The 25,481-nt window shown below is 39.3% G+C and overlaps 1 long non-coding RNA gene across 6 annotated transcripts in view; it reads left to right on the top strand.

The window, feature by feature from the left end:
* LOC147366274 (uncharacterized) overlaps positions 1-23,410 on the top strand; it is a 93,323-nt gene extending 69,913 nt beyond the window's left edge. For 2 of the 6 annotated variants that reach the window (XR_015132456.1, XR_015132455.1), the window contains exons 2-4: positions 7,267-7,488; positions 7,725-7,783; positions 12,174-12,460. This is a non-coding gene — a long non-coding RNA (uncharacterized LOC147366274). Of the gene's footprint in view, positions 1-5,158; positions 5,250-7,266; positions 7,489-7,724; positions 7,784-12,173; positions 15,689-23,252 lie in introns of those variants that run through there. The other 4 variants (XR_015132457.1, XR_015132459.1, XR_015132461.1 and 1 more) reach the window with 4 other exon arrangements.
* The last annotated feature ends 2,071 nt before the right edge of the window (positions 23,411-25,481 follow it).

The following is a 25,481-nucleotide window of genomic DNA, read 5'->3' as shown; positions in this document are numbered from 1 at the left end:
AGCATTGAAAACTATCTACATTCTGTTTTCATCTACATCAACTCTGACTCTCTTCCTACTCTGGGAAGAAACCAAGATAATCACCATATGAAGCAGAGTGCTTCATCTCCCCATTCATTTGATACTCTCTGTCTGAAATTTTCTCAGCATTACTTTAATTCTCTTTTTACCTACTCCCACCCCCAAGATACATGCATAGTGCTGGACAAAGGAGGTACATCAGGTGAAAAATAAGTGAGTAAATAGTAGAGAACAGAATTACCATGGACACTTAGAGTAGCACTGAAAACTAAAACTTTTATGTTTCCTTACACATGAACATAAATATCGAAACATTCTTAAATTCTGTTAGAATTTTCATAGTATTTCCATGTACATGGTTCCAATATGGCCCCCCAAAAATTGACAGTTCAAATAAGCTTAGAAAGGATATTTTTACCTATAATAAAATATTATTCTGTTTTGTTTAATTGGTTTTAGATCAGAAAAAGCAAAAGGATGAGAATCTTTTATCATATACTGCTCCCTACAATATATACATATGTTATTTACTGCTGCTGCTGCTGCTAAGTCACTTCAGTCGTGTCCTACTCTGTGCGAACCCATAGATGGCAGCCCACCAGGCTCCCCCGTCCCTGGGATTCTCCAGGCAAGAACACTGGAGTGCGTTTCCATTTCCTTCTCCAGTGCATGAAAGTGAAAAGTGAAAGTCAAGTCGCTCAGTCGTATCCGACTCTTAGCGACCCCATGGACTGCAGCCCACCAGGCTCCTCCACCCATGGGATTTTCCAGGCAAGAGTACTGGAGTGGGGTGCCATTGCCTTCTCTGTGATATTTACTATATATATGCAAATTACCATTAATAATAAACACTTTGCCATCACTGACTTATTTACAGTTCTTAGCATCATTCTGGAGCATTTGTTTACCATTATTTTGAAATGAAAGTAATGCAGAATCTGCACTGATAGAAGGAGTACTTGGTTACAGTAACCAAATGGGTATTATATAACTATCTTAAACACTTTGGCAGTGAATTTGTTCATAGGAAATGAAAGAACATGTGAAATAGAATACCTTTCTCTTCCCCATCTTTCTCTTCATTTATTTATAGATATAGTTTTCACTTTCTCAGAAATGCTTTTAGAATAAATACCCAGCACTTTTTGACATTAAGTTTAAGACTTTCATTACAGAATCTGTAACATATGTTGGAAGGAAAAGCTTGTTTAAATAATAACACATATATGTGTGTGTATTTTAATATTTTAATTAAAGGCTTCCCTCATATTGATCCACAGATTAAGCATAAAGGAAAATCTAAAAGGGGAAAATACAGAGATGCATAGGGGACATATAATATCAAGGAATATTAGTATTCATGATCATAAAGCAGGTGAATGGAAACTAACTGCAAAAAGACAGATCAACTGTCTAATCAACTGCTTAGTCAGTGCTTGCTAGCAACATATTGGCTATTCTAAGATCAAATGTGAAAGGAAATGTACTCTCATGGGTGGGTTTGAGCCATCTGGACGATCACTGATGTGCCCTCAGCACACTGGTAAATTATGATTAAAGCTGGTTCTATAAATAGAGAGGGACACAGAGAATAAGGGTGAGTGAGAAAAGAGAAACAGGAAAACACTCACCTCCTGTTAGTTATATAACAAAGATATTTGACTGAGCATTTGGTTCCAGTCTGCAGTTGTGTAAAGGAAAGGAAAAGAAATTAAGAGATTCTGGCATGTAGATCATTCCATCATATTAGCTGAACTATAAATTTAATATGAAATGATTGTTGCTAAGCTATGACACTCACTGTGGGCTGCAGGAAGGAATTGGTAAAACTGTGAGGGATTTTCAGGGCAAAGACAACTTGGACAGGAGGAGGAGAAAGAGAAGAGTGTCAGCCCTCTTCTGTGTAAATTGTGTTGAATTTTCAAACACACACACAATAACAGCAGGAACATTTCTAAAATGAACAAAAAGACACATTCTTATGATAGACTGGCTTACTCCTTGATGAGCCATGAAATTCTATATTAAAAATGAATAAAAGTCAAGATACTAAATTAGATTCTTTGCAGCAGAGTTTTGTTTCTCAGACAGGCCTTCCTTTTACCAATTACCAGATTCCTCCAGGTGGGATAATATTTTTCAAAACACTTATTTCAAGAAAAAGAAAATATAAAATACAAAACTCAGGCCGTAACCTTGATAAGAGGCACCTTAACAAGAACATGTCTCCAACCATGCATGACCCTCTCCTTGTTTTACCTTTCAAACCAGACTCACTATTCAGATTTCTCTGTGGGACATAACCTCTAGCACAAAAAAATACCTGTAATACTCACTTGTTAATCAGCCACCCAGTACAACTGCATCACAATTATGGTGGTGGCAAATTCTGCTTTTGGGAGGAGATCAGAAAAGCAAAATAAACAGACCACAAAACTAGAATAGATACAATCTTTGAGCCATATGGACATGCATAACTATGGTTAGTAAAAAGAATAAGGACTATTATAACTTGGTAGTAATAGAAGTTGTTGTTGTTTATTTGCTCAGTCATGTCTGACTTTTTGCAACCCCAATGGACTGCAGCATGCCAGGCTTCCCTGTCCTTCACCATCTCCAAGAGCTTGCTCTATCTCATGTCCATTGAATCAGTGATGCCATCCAACCATCTCATCCTCTGTCGCCCCCTTCTCCTCCTGCCCTCAATCTTCCCCAGCATCAGGGTCTTTTCTGATGAATCAGTTCTTTGCATCAGGTGGCCAAAGTATTGGAGTTTCAGCTTCAATATCAGTCCTTCCAATGAACACTCAGAACTGATCTCCTTTATGATGGACCAATTGGATCTCCTTGCAGTCCAAGGAACTCTCAAGAGTCTTCTCCAACACCACAGTCAAAAGCATCAATTCTTCAGTGCTCAGCTTTCTTTATAGTCCAACTCTCACATCCATACATGACCACTGGAAAAACCATAGCCTTGACTAGACAGACCTTTGTTGGCAAAGTAATATCTCTGCTTTTTAATGTGCTGTCTAGGTTGGTCATAACTTTTCTTCCAAGGAGCAAGCGTCTTTTAATTTCATGGCTGCAGTCTCCATCTGCAGTGATTTTGGAGCTCAAGAAAATAGTCTGTTCCTGTTTCCATTGTTTCCCCATCTATTTGCCATAGATGAGACTAGACGGAAGTAATTCTCATTAATTGAGTCTACATAGTAAGCAACTGAACCTCATGCTTTGCATACACTCTATTCTTTGACATAGGTAGGTATTGTCATGTGGGATTTATGGATGAAGTAACAGGTTCAGAGAAGCAACATGGCTAAGGACTCTTGGCCAATAAATTCTGTGACTGGAATTCAAATTTAACCAATTCCAGTCTTGAATTTTTGCCTTTATATAACATTACTTCCTCTTTGAATCTTGTAGATTGCTTACAATGAGAAAGTAGATTATGTTAAATAAACCTAATTATGTTTATAAATAAAGTAAAAAATAAAATTTTAAGGTCTAATTGCAAAGCTAATGCTTTATGTTAATATTTCATTTTACTGTTCCTGAAGCATTTTCACAAAACTAATATTTTATATTAATATATCATTTAACAGTGTCTGCAGCATTTTCATTGACCCTAGATTATTTGATCTTTGTAATATCCCAATGATATGGGCAAAGCCATTATTACTACAGGTGAAGAAGCTATAATTCAGAGAGATGAGTGAACTTGCAAACTGAGAGTTTGATGCAGGTCTTAAGGTTGCCATTCCCTTATGTATCCCCATTCTTCTGGGGTCCTGGGTAGTATATAGTGCAGGCTACTGATATCGATTCCCTCATGGATGAGTTTTACTATGAATTCCCTAAGTAGCACCACTAAGTAGGTGGTGTCTAGAGGGTCCATTTCATTATGCTTCCATTAGAGTTTAAACAACCCAATATTACTCAAATTTCAACCTATATAGCAAGATAAATGATATGATTTAAATTATTGCTAATCAGTTCAGTTTAGTTGCTCAGTTGTATCCGACTCTTTGCAACCCCATGAACTGCAGCACGCCAGGCCTCCCTGTCCATCACCAACTCCCAGAGTTCACTCAGACTCACGTCCATCGAGTCAGTGATGCCGTCCAGCCATCTCATCCTCTGTCGTCCCCTTCTCCTCTTGCCCCCAATCCCTCCCAGCATCAGAGTCTTTTCCAATGAGTCAACTCTTCACATGAGGTGGCCAAAGTACAGCTCTAGCATCATTCCTTCCAAAGAAATCCCAGGGCTGATTTCCTTCAGAATGGACTGGTTGGATCTCCTTGCAGTCCAAGGGACTCTCAAGAGTCTTCTCCAACACCACAGTTCAAAAGCATCAATTCTTCGGTGCTAAGCTTTCTTCACAGTCCAACTCTCACATCCATACATGACCACAGGAAAAACCATAGCCTTGACTAGACGGACCTTTGTTGGCAAAGTAATATCTCTGCTTTTCAATATGCTATCTCATTACTAATTGCTGACATCTAGAAAGTGTCACCTGAAAAGCATGAATGCTTTATCTCCAATAAACGCAGAGTCACTTGAGAGTGAACCAACAACTACTCTAATAATTTCAAACATCTTCAGAATTAGTTAGTGCATCCTTGTTATGAAAGAGATTTCTCCAACATAACCTTATTAATTATCTCAACAATGGGGTAAATTCTACTTGAGCTGGTAAAAACCCACCACTTGGCTTATTGTAGACACTCAGTAGTAAATAGATGAATAAATTAATGAATATACGATAATAGTAGCCAGATCCATTGATATCACTTGCTATACCATTTTTAGGGGTTTTGACATTTTCTTATGGACTGATTTCCTCTAATTTTGATCTAATCTGAAGTCAGTACATTAATGGTGCTATTAGTAAAAGTGTACATGTGGAATATGTCAGCGAAGTAAATGAGAGGTATAAACATTCATATTTATGAGAATATTGTTTACATGTAAAATTGTGTGTTGCACAAATGAACTACCATAATATTGCTGTTGTCTTAGTCCCTGTGTCATGTCTGACTCTTTTGTGACCCCATGGACTGTATCCCGCCAGGCTCCTCTAACCGTGGGATTTTCCAGGCAGGAATACTGAAGTGGGTTGTCATTTCCTTCTCCAGGAGATCTTCCCAACCCAGGAATTGGACCCATGTCTCTGGAACTGCTGGCAGATTCTATACCACAGAGTCATCTGGGAAGCCCACCAAAATGTAACAATCCAAAAAACTTGAGGATGTATTCACCTAGAAATTCCTTTACTTGAAGATAGTGAAGAAGCATAAAAACATTTACTTGTGTGAACATTTACAAAGTGATGTCGCAATATATTTTTTTTCCTGACCCAACATTTCTAAGAATTAAGAATACATTCTCCCAATAACATTTGCAAATAGAAGTGAAGTGGACTGGGGAGAGGATAGGCATCAGAAATGTGCTCAAACAGGTTGTACCAGTGATTCTGATGTGCTCATCTTCCCTGACTTCTCTCACTGAGAATTAGTTGTCAATATCTCACTGTACTTAAAATTATAGATGTATTAATGGGAAATTTTGCCTCATTAAGTTCTGGCCTGGGATGATCCATTACAATTTTATAACAATGATGTTAGTAATTATCATACATTTTGAAATATTTGCATACATGCATTATATGTGCTGATATTCCACTTGTATCTTTGCTGTTCAGTCACTAAGTCTCGTCTGACTCTTTGCAACCCCATGGACTGCAGCACGCCAGGCTTCCCAGTCCTTCATTATCTCCCAGAGTTTCCTCAAACTCATGTCCATTTTAATTTCCAACTAATAAACTTGTATTAGTTGGAAATTAAAACCCACGTGGAAATGAATCCCAGTCATTTCATTTACAACTGTATAATCTTGGGGAAGTAACGGAACCTCCCTGATTCTCAGTTTCTAGTATACTTCCATAGCCTACATGCTTCTTGAGAATATTCAATTAGAAAACAGGTTGAAATTTCTGGTATGATAACTGACATACAGTACTTTCTCAATAAAATGCTCAATAATAAACTTGTATTAGTTGGAAATTAAAACCCACGTGGAAATGAATCCCAGTCATTTCATTTACAACTGTATAATCTTGGGGAAGTAACGGAACCTCCCTGATTCTCAGTTTCTGGTATACTTCCAGAGCCTACATGCTTCTTGAGAATATTCAATTAGAAAACAGGTTGAAATTTCTGGTATGATAACTGACATACAGTACTTGCTCAATAAAATGCTCAATAAATACTTTCTCTTTCTCACATCTTGGTCAGTTCTCCAGAGTTAATTTTAGTAACACTTACCTAGTAGGCTGTTTCAGTTGTTATATTTCTACATATTTTAAAAACTGGACATGGAGTGGGGGTTTCTGAATGGAGCTAGGCCACAGCTCCAATACTCTAATGGTAACAAGAGCTTCACTGGACTTGGGCACAGAAGGTCTCAAGGTAGCCATTGTCAAGAGCAAGATCAGAGAAGTCAGTGCTCCCAGGCCAAAGCTAGGTCTACCCTGTCCACTCTTATTGCCATCTTTTCCATATTTTCCTAATCTTTGCCTTTATTATTGTTTCTCTTCTCAAATACTCTGTCTGAAAATAAGCACAATTTCAGTCCAAGACGTTTTTCTTCCCTTGGTTATGTTTTTGAATTATGAAACACATGCTGTTTTGACCATTTCCATGTTAATCAGTTGTTGCTGTTCAACCGCTTGGGACATGAGAACACACTTGTGAAGAAGTGAATTTACTTTTCCTTTAGTGGAGAAGAATAAGGAACTTAATTCCTTTGCTAACCCAGAAGAAGGAAACACACGTCAGGATCAACTTTTCAGAATTTTGTTCTATATCCTTGCTATGAGTCAAGCATTACTTTTAAAATGGAACTCATTTCTTGGTGCTTCCCTGGAACCCATGCCTACTCCTCAATCTTCAAACAACAGGTCATTGGAAAATTGCTCCTGTTGTGTCATCTTGGATTTCTCTTTAACCTCAGAATGCAGCTTTTGTGCTTGTTTATCCAATTTTCTATTTCTTCTTTTCCCTACGCCAAAAGAAGTGGCATGGTCTGATAGATGTCCAGTTTAAGGCACAAGTATAGAAAAAATGGATTCAAGTTCAGTTGGTTGTTGGGATAGGGAGGTGTGACTGATGTGCTCATTTTTTTTTTTTCATCTGTATAGTGGAGATAGTAATTTTAATATAATTTCCCCCTTTAATGTTCCAGATACTCCTTGTGGATGGTGCTTAGAACACTCCAGGTCCATGGTGATTGGCTTTCAGATACCTCCCAGTGCCACTTAGTGACAGCCCTAGGGACTTGGAGGGATTGCAGTGGCTATTTCCTCCTGGCTCTTCATCCAATGAGATCTCTGGGGCTAATCTGACAACCATCCTTATCAACAATGCAGGTTTATGGCACACTATTGGCTGTGGAGCACTTCAAAAGGTAAAGTAGGCATTTAGTTGTTTGGATGATATTAAGATTTGGTATTCTGGAGGACAGAGGAAAAAATAAAAATTTTCATTGCTAGTATTTTTATTATAGAGTGGTGATAACTATTTCAAGATTGTTCTAGGTGCCCAACTGATTAAGGAAACAACCAGTTATAACCTGTTAATAAAAACTCAAACCCATTAGAGCCAACTTTTAATTCTCTGATCTTAAAATGATCTCTTTCTTAGGATTTGGTTTGAATTGTACTCCCTTGTGATGAGAAAAATCCTCATCTTCATTTTGCTTTGTAAGTATTTTCTACCCTTTCCTGTGCCTATCACCATATCACTTTTAAAATCAGCTTAGCGGAGCAACCGACCGTGACCTTTCCAATTGAAACCAAACATCTTCCTTTTCATCAACAGGAGGTTTCGCTTTCAGCATGAAATTACCCAAGGTGATTTATTTACCAGTTTTAACATCTTAAAATAGACTCACCCCAACCCACCTAACTGACAAGTTCTTGGATAATAGAGAAAAAGCTCATTTCAGAATAGAAACAACAACTGCAAATCTGAGCTGAATTTGTTTGCAGAATTTCAATTGGTTCACATCAGTTCCCTCACTTTACAACAAATTCCAAGTCCATGGTCAGAAAATAGGTGAGTCTCAGTCATCTAGAAGAGAACCTTAATAAAACAGGAGCCCACAGCCTGGCATTCCACTCAGCAGTGCAGTGAAAACACAGGCAATAAGCTGGATTTGGAATTGTCTTTCTGGGAATATCTGTATGTTGCAGAAGGCTCGTTCTTTCTGCAGTATCTTCTGCGCTTTCCTGTGAGACAGCAGTAGAAAAGCAGGCCTCACTCTGCTCCTGTTCTTTAATCACTTGTGCAGCAACACAAGACAATATTATTGTATCATCCAGCCAGCTGACAAGAAGAGATTAAACATTATTTCAACAGCCATACATTAAAGCTCCAAATTAGTCCACGGAACTAGGGTGACCTCCAATGAACCTTTGCTATATGACTCAGAAGTGAGATGCAGCCAGGTTAGGGCCAAGATGGATTTTGAGAAAAGGCAAATTTGGACTTTCTGCCTCACTGACTTCAGTAGAGGCTGCTGACCCAGAGCTATTCCACACAAAGAGAGAAATTAGCAGGAGAGTCTCTGAAAGCAAGGTTACTAAAAGGGCTCAAAGAAAATTTATATTCAAGGAAAAGAATGATGGCTCATCATGTTTTAAAATCCTAACGGTCACCACAGGTCTCCCCTGAATACCACGTCTCTGTTGAGCATTTATTGTGTGCCAGAGTTGGAAACCCAAGGCAGAAGGGCAGCCTGGAAGTTTCTTTTGTCCTTTGTTCTTCCACATGGCAGATCCAGTTTCTGTACATTCAGTTCAAGTCTGCCAATTTGCATTAGCACATCATCCGCCTGGTTACCAAGAAAATGTGCCTGAGGAAAAAAAATCAGAGCGTGTTCATGGTCATTAGGCTGGGAGCAGGAGCATGAATCAGCAGTTTTGAACTGCACAGCTGGGGAAGGAACAGGCCTGGGAGCTAGAAGAGCTTGTGGGTAGACTCGCCACTGCCTGGCAAGCTCTGCCAAGTCCACTGTGCCCTGGCTACAGAAGGGGCTGGGGAGATGCAGGACACAAGCTCCTCATTTCCATGCAGCTGCGTCTTCCTAGTCCTGGGTGGCTCAGATGGTATAAAGAATCCACCTATGATACAGTAGACTCAGGTTTGATCCCTGGGTTGGGAAGATCTCCTGGAGAAGGAAATTGCAACCCACTCCAGTATTATTGCCTGCAAAATCCCATGGGCAGAGGAGCCTGGCAATACAGTCCATGGAGTCACAGAGAGTTGGACATGACTGAATGACTAAGCACAGTCCTTTAACAAGGACCAGCTGTAAGACCAAGACACACATTTGACAGTATTCATTATATATGGATCTTTTACTTTTAAAAGAAACCAAAAAAAGTGTGAAAATTAATTTATCCTGATTTGCTTGTACATTTGGTATTATTGATATATGAAAGCAATACTAGTAGTGTTACAAATGCACGAGATGCAAACATGATTTTAAACTCTGGTAGTGCTGGCAGTAACATAAATAATGGACAGTCTGCTTTTTTCTCTCCTAAAACAACCTGTAAGTCTTCATTTCTTAGATGGAGACATGAGGGCAAGGCAAGTGGCTTTTAGATCTAAAATGAGGAAAGTCGTTTGAATGTAAACCAGGTCTTGAATCCAGATCTCTGGATTTTTTAGAGCTTTTTTGCTGTACCACAACTAACAAGGCTATCAGTCAAAAACTCTCTCTATCCTTGCCAGCACTTTGGGCTAAGGCTTTGAGCCAAAGCATTGCATTTCATGGGGAGTCTGTGATCAGGGGAAAATGATCAGTTGACTGATCAATCATGAACTCCTTGGAGAACTTCATCGCACAGACTGCTTTCTAAGGAGTCAGAAAGTTGAGAGCGGTTGCTTCCAGGACTGGCATCTAAAGGAGAGGTGAGGACTAGAGCAGAAATGGGATGATGTTTAGGAGGTGACTTTCATGGGCAGCATGTGGATGCAGAATACTCACAGGAGGGATGGTAAAGGGAGCGGGGGTGAGCAACGCTTAGGCCAAACCCCACTCTCTTTGAGGTTCTGCCCAGGCGATCCTTCACTCCCTGGTTTGTTTGCGGTACCATCTATCTGTGCCTCACCCAGGTGATTCTTTAATGCTCACAACTCCATGCTGATGGGATTATTTTGATGGCTCTATATGCAAAGAATGTTTCTATTAATGATATACTGGTGATTTTTCAAATGCTTTGAGTATAAATTTCTTTCTGCATTGGGTCCCTCAGAGCAGTGAGAGATTTTATTTATTTACAAGTCAAGTGACCACATTATGAGTCTCTTCTCAGGATGAGCACAAGCCATTAATGTGCACCACTAGCAAAATATACATTGAAAACTGCCCTCAATATATTTATTTTTTATTTTAAAATTTAGCATTTTTGTATACTTCAACAGAATTATCAGACTATCCTCTCATGATAGAACAGCTCTGTTTGGAAGCCAGACTTCATATGGATAAAGAAAGAGATAAAATATTGTGAAGATAAATCACATGCACTTTTATGTTGGCTCCAGCAGCAAAACGACTTTATAAAATGTAGTTATAAATAACTGAAAATTTTCTTGAAGATGTCAAAGTATAAATAAAAGTCATCTAGAGGGGAAAAAATTGCTGAGTTGTGTGCGTTAATTGATTCATAAACTAGAAGTTAAAACAAATATTTATTTAGATGCTTATTTGTTTATAAAATGTTTTGTCAGAAATAATTTAATAGGAATGGTAGCTGCTTTTACTCAAATCCAATTTAAAATTTAAAGTCTGGGGTACCACAATGTAGGATTTGTCACTGTTAAGACTTGGGGGCCAGTCGTTATAGCACCATTTAATCAAAATTTACTCCTAAGCACATATGTATACTTGGCCAGTTCTGCTGGATGGGACAAAAATGTGAAGTCAGATTGTGCTGTTACTGTTTCTCATCCATTAGAACTCCTCTGTCAGAGCACTCCAGCTAAGAAGGTACAGACATATCTATCAGTTTTGAAGTAGGTCTAAATGTATCCTAAGCTAAAGCAAGGACTACTTGAATATGAAGTCATGTGACTCGAGCAATGACTTGAGCAATAAGTAGGTTTCTACTTGGGAATATTTGGTGTCCTTATCTATAGAGCAGAAATATTAACAATATCAACCTCATAGGGTAAGAGTAAGGGTAGAATGTCATCATGGGTGTGAAAGCCCTTTATATGAAGAATGTAGAATACTGTGCAAATGTCGGCTATCTTTACTAACTAGAGGATAAAGAGCTTATCGTGATGCTGGTGGACTGCTGTCCTCTGATGGAAGTACCATAGTTGTACAAACATGAGAGATTTCCCAACACAAAAGTGGGTCTAAACATATTCAGTGGATGTGCATGATCTTCACATACCTATCTGTGGAACTACAGGAAAATTAATTTGTTTACGGAGTGGTAAATGAAAATAATAAATAACTGGGTACTGTTCACTATCTTCCACAAATTGGCTGTGTAATCTTATGTAGGTCACTTAACCTAATTTAGAGGCCTTGTTTTTCTTATTTATAAAATATAAGATTTGAATTAGAGTACAGAACATTTTTTAAAACCATGAAACTGAAGGAATTATGAAGAGTTGACCTACAGATCAGAAGATAGCTCATTGAATATAGTTTAGAGCCTTGATAATAGTCAGGAGAAAACAGCTCAATCTGCTTTAATTTCTCAAAAAAAATCATGGTTTCGAAAAAAGGAATATGACTCCTCAAGAAGAGATAAAAAAGAAGAAGATGGACACTGCAGTCTGCAATGCAGTCCGTAGAGAGGACATACAATTTACCTAAGGAGGCTGTGTTTTATTCAAATGGTCCCTTTTAGAATCAAAAACACTTATGCTTGAGAAGACAAGGGGGACAAAGTGATTTAGAATTTATCTTCGAGAAAGAGCTTAGTGCTTGAAATGGAAATGGAATGGAATGGAATGCCCAGTTGGATAGAATTTAAATGTTAAAAAATAAAGTGTGACTTAATGTCAAGAATGATATGGACCATATTCCTCCTAATTCTGTTGACTGAATTCAGCTTCTCCCCTTAGACGTCTCCTGGCTCTCGGCTGTAGGTGAACATGTGGGAAGACTCAGGCTGGAAGGAGCCTATCAACCTACAGGGACACGGAGATGTGGGAAGAGCAGTGATGACCCATCTGGTTATGAGACACTTGGAGACGAAGAATTAGAGACAAAAATGTCAAGTTGAAAGGATCCCTGGGGGTATTCACCATGGGCAGCAGAAGTGGTTGTCCACACGGGACTAGACACCCATCTTCATCTTCATTCTCTGGATAATTGGGAAAATATAATATATTATTCTGTGCTGGTCAAATTTTTGTTTTTGGTTTCTCAGTGGAGGGAGGAATAATAAAAGGTAGGAAAGAAAAAGTTGTAAATCATTTAGGAAGAAGGCAGAGGCTCTAGAAATAGTCTTTGTGGACAGAATATCATATGATATGTTTACAAGAAGGTAAATTTTGTTGCAAGGGAAATGAGGAACAAATCAATATAAGGTAAAGGAGGTGCCAAATCATAGGAAAGAGGAGAGACAGAAACATTTTTTTGAACTTGTCAAAACAACTCATTATTTCACTCTCTGTGCCAAGGTCTTAAGAGTCTCTACATTTATTTCTGTTTGCTCCTCAGACCACTGTAACTATTTAGTTTCAGCATTCATTTCCCCCTACAGACAGATATTGCTTTATTTCTAAAATACTTATCATCCATACTGTGAAGATTATAATTGGACATACTTTCCTATAAGGAACTGTCTTTGATTTTTCCAACCATGGTTAAAATATTTATTTTTTTCTAACATTGACTTTGAGATTTTCTCCAAATTCTTGGAGACATCACGTGCATAGACAGGGTATGGCACATTTCACAGCAAATGCATTTGCTGCCAGAATGATCAAGAGTTAAAAGAGAAATCACACACAAAGGCTGACATAGGAACAAATGTCCAACTTGCTTTACTTGAGAAGTACACTGCTATAAGTGGATGATATTCTTCTATACAAGTGTAAATGGGAAAGGTACTTCATCATCATGCAGCCTCCTGTTCTAGCAAGTCTGCCTCCAAAGATAGCTCCAAACGCACATAAAGGACTCAGGCTCTGTAAGTCAGAGAGAATGTCAGGAAAAAGAGAGATCAGTCGATATCTCAGATAGTTGGTGCCAAGAGGATGGAAGTAAAAATTGAGAGGAACAATCTATAGCCAGAAGTGGATTTAGAGGAACATTAGTAAGGAAGTAAACACTGAAAATTCAAAGTGTAAATGCCCAAGAGGGAGCCATCTTGACAGAAATGGTGTCATAAAGGGTAAGTGAGAAAGGTCATTTCTTTACATTTTATACTGGCATTATTGCATTTTCTTTGCAGATTGTTCTTTTTAAATTTTTTTCTCTTTCTTTTTAAATTTTTTTTAAATTATAAAAGTATGATAACACATTTTCAGGAGACTTGGAAAATACAGAACAAAGTTACATATAGTTCCACTCTATGTTAAAATTATTTTTTAAATAGATAAATTAATATTTTTAGTTGGAGTTCCAATATCAAACTCTCAAAAATTAGCAGAATGAATATACAGAGAAGTAGAAGGATGTAGTAGACTTCAAAAGCACCATGAACCAATTCAACATAATTAAGATTTATCCAATTTTCACACAACAGTAGAATACAAATTTTATTCAAAATCTGATAGACTATAAACTAGGAGACACTGAAACATATCAGGGACATAAAACAAGAATTTGCAGATTGTTCTGAAGGAGCTAAATTATATATCTTAACATCAAATGGTAATCAGTTAATAATACTTGTGTCCTCTTGTGCATAGACTGAAGTTACTTGTGCTTAAACAGACTAGTCTGCAGGACATGGTATTTTTCCAAGTATCCTCAGCTTCCTAAAAGAAACATTGTAAAAAAAATTAATGAATTTAGTTCACAGAATACTAAATTCGATAAAGAAGCTTGCACTTTTATCTCATTCATTAAAGAAATTTTATTTTCCCCTTGTGTGTTAGAAAGGTTTCCAGTCCCTCCAAGGAACCTAGGGATCTAAGAGCCTCCAAGAAAATACTACTTTTAAAGCAGAGTTGATTTACAATGTTATCTTCATTTCTGCTGTACAGCAAAGTGATTAAAGCTATATGTATATATACATTCTTTTTTTATATTCTTTTCTATTACGGTTTATTATTTATAACAGGATATTGAATATAGTTCCCTGGGCTATACAGTGGATCTTGTTATTGACTCTATACACAGTAATTTGCATCTGCTAATCTCGAACTCCCAATACTCCCTGCTTTATTGACTACACCAAAGACTCTGACTGTGTGGATCACAACAAACTGTGGAAAATTCTTAAAGAGATGGGTATAACAGACTACCGTACTTGCCTCCTGAGAAATGTGTATGCAGTTCAAGAAACAACAGTTAAAACCAGACATGGAACAACAGACTGGTTCCAAATCAGGAAAGGAGTACGTCAAGGCCATATATTGTCGCCCTGCTTATTTAACTTATACGCAGAGTACATCATGTGAAATGCTGGTATGGATGAAGCGCAAGCAGGAATCAAGATTGCTGGGAGAAATATCAGTAACCTCAGATGTGCAGATGACACCACCCTTATGGTAGAAAGTGAAGAGGAACTGAGGAGCCTCTTGATGAAAGTAAAACAGAGTGAAAAAGCTGGCTTAAAACTCAGCATTCAAAAAACTAAGTTAATGACATCCAGTCCCATCACGTCATGGCAAATAGATGGGGAAACAATGGAAACAGTGAGAGACTTACTTTTTTGGGCTCCAAAATTACTGCAGCTGGTGACTGCAGCCATGGAATTCAAAGACACTTGCTCCTTGGAAGAAAAGCTATGACCAACCTAGACAGCATATTAAAAAGCAGAGACATTACTTTGCCAACAAAGGTCCATCTAGTCAAAGCTATGGTTTTTACAGTAGTCATGTATGGATGTGAGAGTTGGACTATAAAGAAAGCTGAGCGCCAAAGAATGGATGCTTTTGAACTGTGGTGCTGGAGAAGACTCTTGAGAGTCCTTTGGACTGCAAGGAGATCAAACAAGTCAGTCCTAAAGGAAATCAGTCCTGAATATTCATTGGAAGGACTGATGTTGAAGCTGAAGCTCCACTCCTTCAGCCACCTGATGGGAAGAACTGACTTACTTGGAAAGACCCGGATGCTGGGAAAGGTTGAAGGCAGGAGGAGAAGGAGACGACAGAGGATTAGATGGTTGAATGGCATCACCGAGTGGATGGACGTGAGTTTAAACAAGCTCTGGGACTTGGTGATGGACAGGGAAACCTGGCATGCTGCAGTCCATGGAGTCATAAAGAGTTGGACACGACTGAGCAACTGAACTGAACTGAATTCCTAACTCCCAATTCATCCCTCCCACACCCCTCCTTCTTGGCAACCACAAGTCTGTTCTCTGTGCCTGTGAGTCTGTTTCATAGATAAGTTCATTTGTGTCATAGTTTTGATTCCACATATAAGTGATATTATACTGTATTAGCCTTTTTCTTTCTGACTAACTTAGTATGGTAATCTCTAGGTGCTGCAAATATGGCTGCAAATGGCATTATTTCATTGTTTTTGAATGGCTGAGTAGTATTCCATTGTGTGTGTGTGTGTGTGTGTGTGCATGTACTTCCATGGTGGCTTGGGGGCAAAGAATCCACTTGTCAGTGTAAGAGGCACGGGTTTGATCCTTAAGTCAGAAAGATCCCCTGAATAAGAGAATGGCTACCCACTCCAGTATTCTTGCCTGGATGATCCCATGGACAGAGGAGCCTGGTGGGCTATAGTCCATGGGGTTGCAAAAGAGATGGACATGACTTAGCAACTAAACAACAATAACCACATCTTCTTTATCCATTCATCTATCGATGAACATTAACATTGCTTCCTTGTCTTGGCTACTGTAAATAGTGCTTCTATGAACTAAGGATGCATGTATGTTTTTGAATTATAGTTTTGTCTAGATCTATGCCCAAGAGTAGGATTACTAGATTATATCCAACTCCTGTTTAGTTTTTTGAGGAACCCAACAGTTTAGGAGGGTTCCCTTTTCTCCACATCAGCATTTGTTATTTGTAAACTTTTAAATGATGGCCATTTTGACCAGTATGAGGTGGTAGGTACCTCATTGTAGTTTTGATTTATATAAGAAAATGTTACATTTTAAGAGACCTTTCCCTGTAGACCTTAGACATATAGCTGGTTTATATATAATTCATACTATATTTGTAATAAAAATGTGATTGAGTTTTAGCTATATTTGAAAGATGAGCATTAAATAACATTCTCCCTAGGGAACCTCGGCAGAGGACTACTCCATTACTCTGGATGAGATTCAGAACCTGATGCAGATTTATGCTAACTCTCCAAATGATTGGGCTGATTGCTCTTTGATTGACTGGTTATATCTAGTAGGTGCATGCTAAGTTGCTTCAGTCATGTCCAACTGTTTGTGACCCTATGGACTAAAGCCTGCCAGGCTCCTCTGTCCATGGGATTCTCCAGGCAAGAATACTGAAGTGGCTTGTTGTGTGCACCTCTAGGGGATCTTCCCAACCCATGGATGGAACCTAAGTCTCTTGTGTCTCCTGCATTGGCAGGTGGGTTCTTTACCACTAGCCACCCTGGGGGAAGCACTGTATCTAGTATAGTTGGAATATACTGCACTGGTCCCAAAAGAAAGGGAACCCAATATTATAATTTCAGGGCAGCCTAAGGCAACAGGGCACACATGCAATGCCTTCCCACTCTTAACACCACCGAATTCCAGTATAGAAGTGCCATCCATTCTCCAGACAGATAAGAGCGGACTCGACTTTCTTGGGGACTTAAGTGTCCAAAAATTCCACTTTCCTTTCTCAACTGAAAACATGAGGAGAAAGATGAGAAAACCAGAACAGCATACACTTCTGCTTGGCTGAGCAACTTCCTTTCAGAAGGCTCAGAGGCAGTATTAATGCTTGGGTTTTATCCAGTCCTTTTAAGTCTGAATCTTTATGTGATGGGTCAACTGTTTAGGGAAGAAAAAAAAATCTGTTCTAGTTCATTCAGTTCAGTTCAGTCACTCAGTTGTGTCGACTCTTTGCGGCCCCATGAACCACAGCATGCCAGTCCTTCCTGTCCATCACCAATTCCCGGAGTCCACCCAAACCCATGTCCATCGAGTCGGTGATGCCATTCAACCATCTCATCCTTGTTTGTCCCCTTCTCCTCCTGCCCTCAATCTTTCCCAACATCAGAGTCTTTTGAAATGAGTCAGCTCTTCGCATCAGGTGGCCAAAGTACCGGAGTTTCAGCTTCAACATCAGTCCTTCCAATGAACACCCAGGACTGATCTCCCTTAGGATGGACTGGTTGGAACTCCTTGCAGTCCAAGGGACTCTCAAGAGTCTTCTCCAACACCACAGTTCAAAAGCATCAATTCTTTGGTGCTCAGCTATCTTTATAGTCCAACTCTCACATCTATACATGACCACAGGAAAAACCATAGCCTTGACTAGACGGACCTTTGTTGGCAAAGTAATGTCTCTGCTTTTTAATATGCTATCTAGGTTGGTCATAACTTTCCTTCCAAGGAGTAAGCGTCTTTTAATTTCATGGCTGCAATCACCATTTGCAGTGATTTTGGAGCCCAGAAAAATGAAGCCAGCCACTGTTTCCCCATCTATTTGCCATGAAGTGATGAGACCAGATGCCATGATCTTAGTTTTCTGAATGTTGAGCTTTAAGCCAACTTTTTCACTCTCCTCTTTCACTTTCATCAAGAGGCTCTTTAGTTCCTCTTCCCTTTCTGCCATAAGAGTGGTGTCATCTGGATATCTGAGGTTATTGATATTTCTCCCGGCAATCTTGATTCCAGCTTGTGCTTCTTCCAGCCCCGCGTTTTTCATGATGTACTCTGCATATAAGTTAGATAAGCAGAGTGACAATATACAGCCTTGACATACTCCTTTTCCTATTTGGAACCAGTCTGTTGTTCCATGTTCAGTTCTAACTGTTGCTTCCTGACCTGCATACAGATTTCTCAAGAGGCAGGTCCTGTGGTCTGGTATGCCCATCTCTTTCAGAATTTTCCACAGTTTATTGTGATCCATACAGTCAAAGGCTTTGGCATAGTCAATAAAGCAGAAATAGATGTTTTTCTGGAACTCTCTTGCTTTTTCAATGATCCAACAGATGTTGGCAATTTGATCTCTGGTTCCTCTGCCTTTTCTAAAACCAGCTTGAACATCTGGAAGTTCATGGTTCACATATTGCCGAAGCCTGGCTGGGAGAATTTTAAGCATTACTTTACTAGCATGTGAGATGAGTGCAATTGTGTGGTAGTTTGAGCATTCTTTGACGTTGCCTTTCTTTGGGATTGGAATGAAAACTGACTTTTCCCAGTCCTGTGGCCACTGCTGAGTTTTCCAAATTTGGTGACATATTGAGTGCAGCACTTTCACAGCATCATCCTTCAGCATTTGAAATAGTTCCACTGGAGTTCCATCACCTCCACTAGCTTTGTTCGTAGTGATGCTTTCTAAGGCCCACTTGACTTCACATTCCAGGATGTCTGGCTCTAGGTCAGTGATCACACCATCGTGATTATCTGGGTCCTGAAGATCTTTTTTGTACAGTTCTTCTGTGTATTCTTGACATCTCTTCTTAATATCTTCTGCTTCTGTTAGGTCCCTACCATTTCTGTCCTTTATTGAGCTCATCTTTGCATGAAATGTTCCCTTGGTATAACCAATAGACAAGGAAATATTACTGATTTTACAGGGTAAATAGATCTGCTGCTTGAACAGAAATTTGAACATGCCATCTGCATTGAAATGCCAAAAAAGTTTCATTTCACCTTTCACAATCCCAAAGCTCTCCTGTTTATTCTTCAAAGTATTTGTTGATTGAACTAATGGTAAATTCTAAAAACAAAAATCTTGTTTTCCCATCACCTTTAGTGCCTGACTGAGGGCAGTTACCTCATGTTTGACTCAATTCATATTTCACTATGGGATTCCACCCGCGTGTTGTGAAATCTCCTAATGTTATCAACAGAGCCCAGCTTTACAAGATGCTTCCTTGTCTTAACAATGAGAGGAAAACAATCTTTGCTAGGCATTTAATTCTATTTTTATGATGCATTTCTTTCAAAGATACTTCAAGTGGAAATCAAGCACTTTGTAAAATTATCTTGAAAAAAATATTTGTTCTTGGCCTGGGAGATAATGTTGAAGGGAAAGTATGACGTGGGAAAACCGGGGGGAGAATAGATGGGAAATGTGAAGATACAAAAAGATGGCATCCTTGAATCTCCATCCATCCCTGTATTCACCAAGCCACCTTAAATAATCGCACGGTCTAAGGAAAACGAGTAGGCTTAGTATGCAAAGGCAACTTTAAGACAATTCCCCCAACTCCTCTTCTAAGCATATTACTGCTCTAGAGTCCATACTAAGTAGGAATAATTGTAATTTGTAGCTGTCTCATCTCCTTTTCTGTGTTGTTATCAAGTCATGATAAATCTTGAATTAAAGCAATTTACAAGTGGATAATATTAATAAAGATCACATTAGCAATAACATTGGTTAAGCAAAGAGTCGGATACGACTGAGCGACTGAACTGAGCTGAACTGAACTGAACTGAAGCACTTTTTTATGCACTTGCTGTATTAAGTGCTTTATTAAGCACTCACCATAGGCCCGTCTCCGTTAAGTACTTTTGGTGCTTTATTTCACTTGTTACTCATGGCTACACTGTGTGAAGTAGGAACAATTATTTTTTCCCATCTTAATAATTGAGAAAACTAAATCTCTGAGAACATAAATGACTTGCTGAAAGTTACCTAGTGAGGGGCAGACCTGAGAGGTTAGCACAGCCAGGCCAACAGCAAAAACCAAGACACCAGGAGATATTGCCAAGACAGTGAAGAGGTGTTTGAATTTTCAGTCTGTTCACACATGCAGTTTGATGGCTACTGTGAATCGAAATAGGAACATAGCTTGGCTTGTGCAGGGCAGAAAAATGTTTATTCTGTTTTCTAGGATGTAGGCTGGTGACAGAAAGTAGACTCTAGAGAACAGAAGCACTTGGTTTCAAATAAATTGTCTGCATTAAATATTCAGCTTTCCTGCAGCTTAATGCGAGTACAGAACCAACAGAATGGGCCAGTTGGCAAGGGCTCAGGCCTGGTGTGAACAAATCTCTGCATTGACCCTGTTGACAGACTAACACATTATCAACTAGTCAGACCTAGGAGGGGGCCCAGGGACCCATAGTTTCTTGGGGGCATTGGTGCTGCCTCCGTAGTGAGGCATGATGTCTGTCAGACCTGGGCTCTGGGTGGGTATATATTGATGTTGGTGAAGTTCACACAGCTAATTTTCTGTACCACCAGCCAAATGCAAGAAAAATGTGGGCTCTTGGACACTATGAGCTCACTACCTATGCTATTGCTTGAGGGGTAGGTGTGTTTATTTTCCCTCTGATACCTGGGCAAGCACCCAGGTCCAGGCCTCTGGCTAAGGAAGCAGGAGGCAGAGGGAAATTGCCAAAGGACTGGCTCCAGCAACTGGATCCTGCTAGCAGCTATTTGATCATCACAAACATAAAGAGGAGGGGAAAGAGCCAAATTCATTTTGCAACTGGAGTTCTTTGGGTGTTCAGTTTCTTTGTAATATACTGTTAATGTGATTAAAATGGAGGCATTCAGACTTAAACGGTTGTTGGAATAAATTAGAGACATCAAAATTGGCAGAGTTTAGGTTCTGAAGAACTCCATTCTGTCAGCTCTCCCTGAAATTTAATCACTCTAATATCAAGCTATTTTTCTTCGTGTTGTGAAATTTGGCAGCAAGCAAAATCAACAGGGTCACAGCTTTGAAGAGGAATTCGTTGCAACTTGGCAGGAGAATGATGGGGATTCTAATGTCTAAGAATGCTTCTTTCAAAGGACCTAGGAGAAAGTCACTATTAATTATTTAGATTACTGCAGGGAGTATGGAAAAAGTTTGTGTGTGTAAGTTTGTGTGTGTGTTCTTGTGTGTGCATGCATGTAAGTACAGTCAACAGACACTGAAGTCAATTTGGTGAAACTGATTTTTTATGTAATTCTGCTCTCTCTAAACACTTTTCCGCTGGCCTTTCAAAAAGAAGCAGAAGCAAAAATTCAAATAGAAAAATACCCTTAAACATACATGTGACAGAGAAAACATGCAGGGAATGAGAACGGGAGAGATGCTTTCGTATTTCTGCACACACGTGCACATATGCATGATGACATTTCAGTTGCCCACACAGCAGGTGTGAAGAAACTTGATCAAGTTGAGTTAGCCATGTCTTAATGGTTTGTCATGTCTCAAGCATTTCTGGGTGGCTCAGAAGCAAAATACTTGAAGAAGGCAAATTCAAAGGCTTTTCTGAATGGTCTTTATACCTCAAACTTCCAGATTCTTTATCTTGGTTTGTGTCTACATCCTCAACTCATTAAATCTAGTGTAGAAGGGCTGGAATACAGATAATTGACACTGGCTAATGAACTAATTGGAGAAGAAAATGGCAACCCACTCCAGTGTTCTTGCCTGGAGAATCCCATGGATGGAGAAGCCCGGTAGGCTGCAGTCCATGGGGTCGCACAGAGTCGGACACGACTGAAGCGACTTAGCATCAGCAGCAGCAGCAATGAACTAATAGGAGTTTCTAGGCTAGTTATTTCCCAAAGAACCCTTCACTTCTTCCTCCAAACATACATACACACATACACTAATACACACACACACACATGCACTCAGAACTATCTGCTGTTCTATATGTGTGTGTCCACCAGATTAGAAATGGCATTTCTTTTCAGGGTATTTTAAAGATTTCCCTGCAGGTTATCCAAACAGTAGGGTTGGAAAAAAAAAAAAAAAACCCTCATAAATGACCATATTCAGATTGTCTTTTGAATGATGCCCTTGCTAACCATGAAAATAGGCTCTCTCCAGCATGCCTGGGGCAGTACTAAAAAAGAATCAGGCAGTGGCCTTAATGAAAATCCAGTTTTAGGACTAGGAGAAACTTAATATACTGTGTCTTCTCTCTGAGGTCATGGCTCTATTCTCAAGGAGGTTAGAGCAAATAACATTTAAGGGTGAAAAACATCACATGTAAAATATGCACTGGACAGAGAGCTTAAATTACACTACTCCTAGATGTGCAAGGAAAGAAAATGGAGATTTTAGTTCCTATGGTATGTCAATTTGGGGCTTATGCACAATCAGCCAAAAGGCAGAGTGGGCTATGGGTCTGGGGATCAAGTTCTTTCCATTTTAGGCTTTGATTCTGTCTAGTTTGGGTTTTCCCAAGTAGCGCAGTGGTAAAGAATCTGCCTGTCAATGCAGGAGATGCAAAAAACATGGGTTTGATCCCTGGGTCGGGAAGATCCCCAGAGTTGAAAATGGCAACCCACTCCAGTATTCTTGCCTGGAATGTTCCATGGACAGAGGAGCCTTGTGGGCTACTCTAGTTTGTGACCTCAGACAAGTCACCTCCCCTATGCTTTTACAGGATGAACATATTGATTTCCATACCATTGTGACAGAAAAGCATGAAGGAGATTCTTAGACATCAAAGTATTTTGAAATTAACAAAGTACTTTACAAATGGAACCCATGATGTTAGGATTTACACAGAGGAAAACTAATGCATGTAAATATTAATAGAAAGGAAAGACCTTCCTCCCAGTGAGGGAGAGGCTCCTGAAAAGGTGGAAGGGACTGACTGCCATTATTTAAGGCCTGTGGCATGAGACTGTGTAATAAGTACCTTTCCCATTTCTGTCTCCCAAGTGGCCACTTGGTTTGAGGGCCTGCAAGGTCAGTGTGAGTTGAATTTCCAGTTTGCTGATTTGTGTTGATGTCATGGTTGCTGAGAAACTTGTATTTTCCCCCAGAGATGATTTGATATGCTTTTCTATAGATTCTGAATTCCTGATCTTTCCCCCGCCCTTAGTGCTAATGTAATGAAAACAGAATTATTTCCTAATGATCCGAAGTCCTAGTTAATTCTCCAGCTGACTGTAATTGTGATTCTCTGACCTCAAAATCCACAGTGAAGTCTGTCAATGGTGAAGCATTCTAACTGGAGCCCAAGACTGCAGTGGGCAGTGGGAGAAATTCAAGTGAAAAGGATCTTCTTTTAATTCATATTATTACCCACCAACAAAGGAAAGGAGAGTCCTCTTGGGCCTCAGATGCTAACGGGAACAAGGTTAGTGAACCTCTGTGTTTTTATGTTTGTTTGTTTTTTTTCTAAAAAGTTACCAGCTTTTCAAATTACAAGCCTGCTCAGTCCCCTAACAACCTAGATAGTAGTCTTTCTATAAATAGCTTATATCATTACATTCCTGTTTATTCTCTGTCTAAATGGTTTTGTGCTTCATCCTTGCCTTCTGTTCATAAATTCCTAGGCTCAAAGCCAGCTTTGTGTTCTTATCCTTTGGCATAAGCAGAGTATAGAGTGGAAATGAAGAGGATGAAAGCAGTGATTCCCTCTCTATACCCACCAACAAGTGCCCTATCCCCATGGCCCCAAGGGGCCACAATAAATGAAACTTTGGTCAAGGATGTGAATGAGCTAGGTAAATTATAGAACCTTAGATAAATATACACATATATGTATATATGAGTATTCATTGGCATGTATGTATATATACATATATTCATGCATATATGTGCATATGTACATGCATATGTGTTCATTCAGATTCTTTAACTAAGAATATGTCAAAAACTTAGTAAAAGGTAAGGAAGACAATGAGTGCCATCTCGTGGAAATACTAACCACTACATTTCCCAAATTGTCTCTACAACAAACATCTTTTAAAATGCCAAACCAATATTCCTGGGAGTAAAGATTTTCTTCGTATCTTTCCAAGTTGTTCATCCAAATTATAATATGTCTGCTACATACGCAGTGTCACGGTCCAATGTGCCAGGATACACCTTAGGGAATGGACCATGTTCGTGGTGATGGGTGCTGTGATGACTCAGGAGAAAGTGCTTTCATTACTCACTCCAGCTCAGGTATAAGTCTCAAAAGTCATGATATTAAGTGGCAAAGATGACAACTCTAGGACTCACAGTGTTCTATACATGACATGGTCTTGTGACCAGTTGATGTTGATGGAGCCAACTTTTTCCACTATGTGAAAGTGAAAAGTGAAAGTGAAAGTTGCTCAGTCGTGTCAGACTCTTTGAGACCCCATGAACAATACAGTCAATGCTTCTCCAGGCCAGAATATTGGAGTGGGTAGCCTTTCGTTTCTCCAGGAGATCTCCCCAACCCAGGGATTGAACCCAGGTCTCCTGCATTGCAGGCAGATTCTTTACCAGCTGAGCCACAAGGGAAGCCCAAGAATACTGGGGTGGGTAGCCTATCCCTTCTCCAGCAGATCTTCCAGACCCAGAAATCGAACTGGGGTCTCCTGCATTGCAGGCAGATTCTTTACCAACTGAGCTATGAGGGACGCCAAATCATCACATTATTCACACTCTGCTCACAACCAAAACTCAATTGATCTATCCTAAGACAAATATTTTTAATTTCAATAAACTGACATTACAATATAGTAGCCTAGCTGCAGGTATAGTACTACAAGCAGTTGTAACCAGTGACCTGAGACACAGATGAACATGAAATGCCTGCTCATATTTGTCATATCCAGATGTGCATAAGAAGGTGAACTGACTTCTGCCTGGTACAAACACGACCAGGGACAAGGCTTTCTTTCCAGGGGAGGGTGACAGTCAGTGGTGAAGCAGGGTTTCTGTCAAACATGTGAGCATGATTAAATAATAGGAGCTCAACACTCAGCAGAAGAAAGTGTTTTTGTAGCTATTACACAAATAGGAAATGCAGAGGGGTGGCCACGTCAGAGCTTATGGCAATGAGTGAAAAAAGAGCACTAATATTAAGAGTTGCTAAGATCCACCCTTTCATTCACTCATTAACAAATATTATTAAGAGTTGCTAAGATCTACCCTTTCATTCACTTGTTAACAAATATTATAAAATGCTATGCATGTAGTCTGCATGACAGATAATGCAAGAGATCAATCCAGGCAAGAACTAACAAAGTTTCCTACCTTAAAGGGGCTTCCATTCTAGCTGGGATTACAGACAATAAATAAGTGAAACATTCTGTTTGTTTGAGGATGATAGAAACTAAGGAGAAAAGTAAAGCAAAGAACAGGAGAGAAAACCCTAAGGGGGAGAGTGTTGCAATTTTACATAAAGTGGCCAGGGAAGGCCTCCTAACATCAGGACATTTGTGTTGAAA

This window comes from Bos grunniens, chromosome 9, assembly GCF_055505025.1.
Source record: "Bos grunniens cultivar Pamir isolate PY7600 chromosome 9, Bosgru_T2T1.0, whole genome shotgun sequence".
Lineage (NCBI taxonomy): Eukaryota > Metazoa > Chordata > Mammalia > Artiodactyla > Bovidae > Bos > Bos grunniens.
Note: the sequence above shows the minus strand (reverse complement) of the source record. Positions and strands in the feature narration are given on the sequence as shown.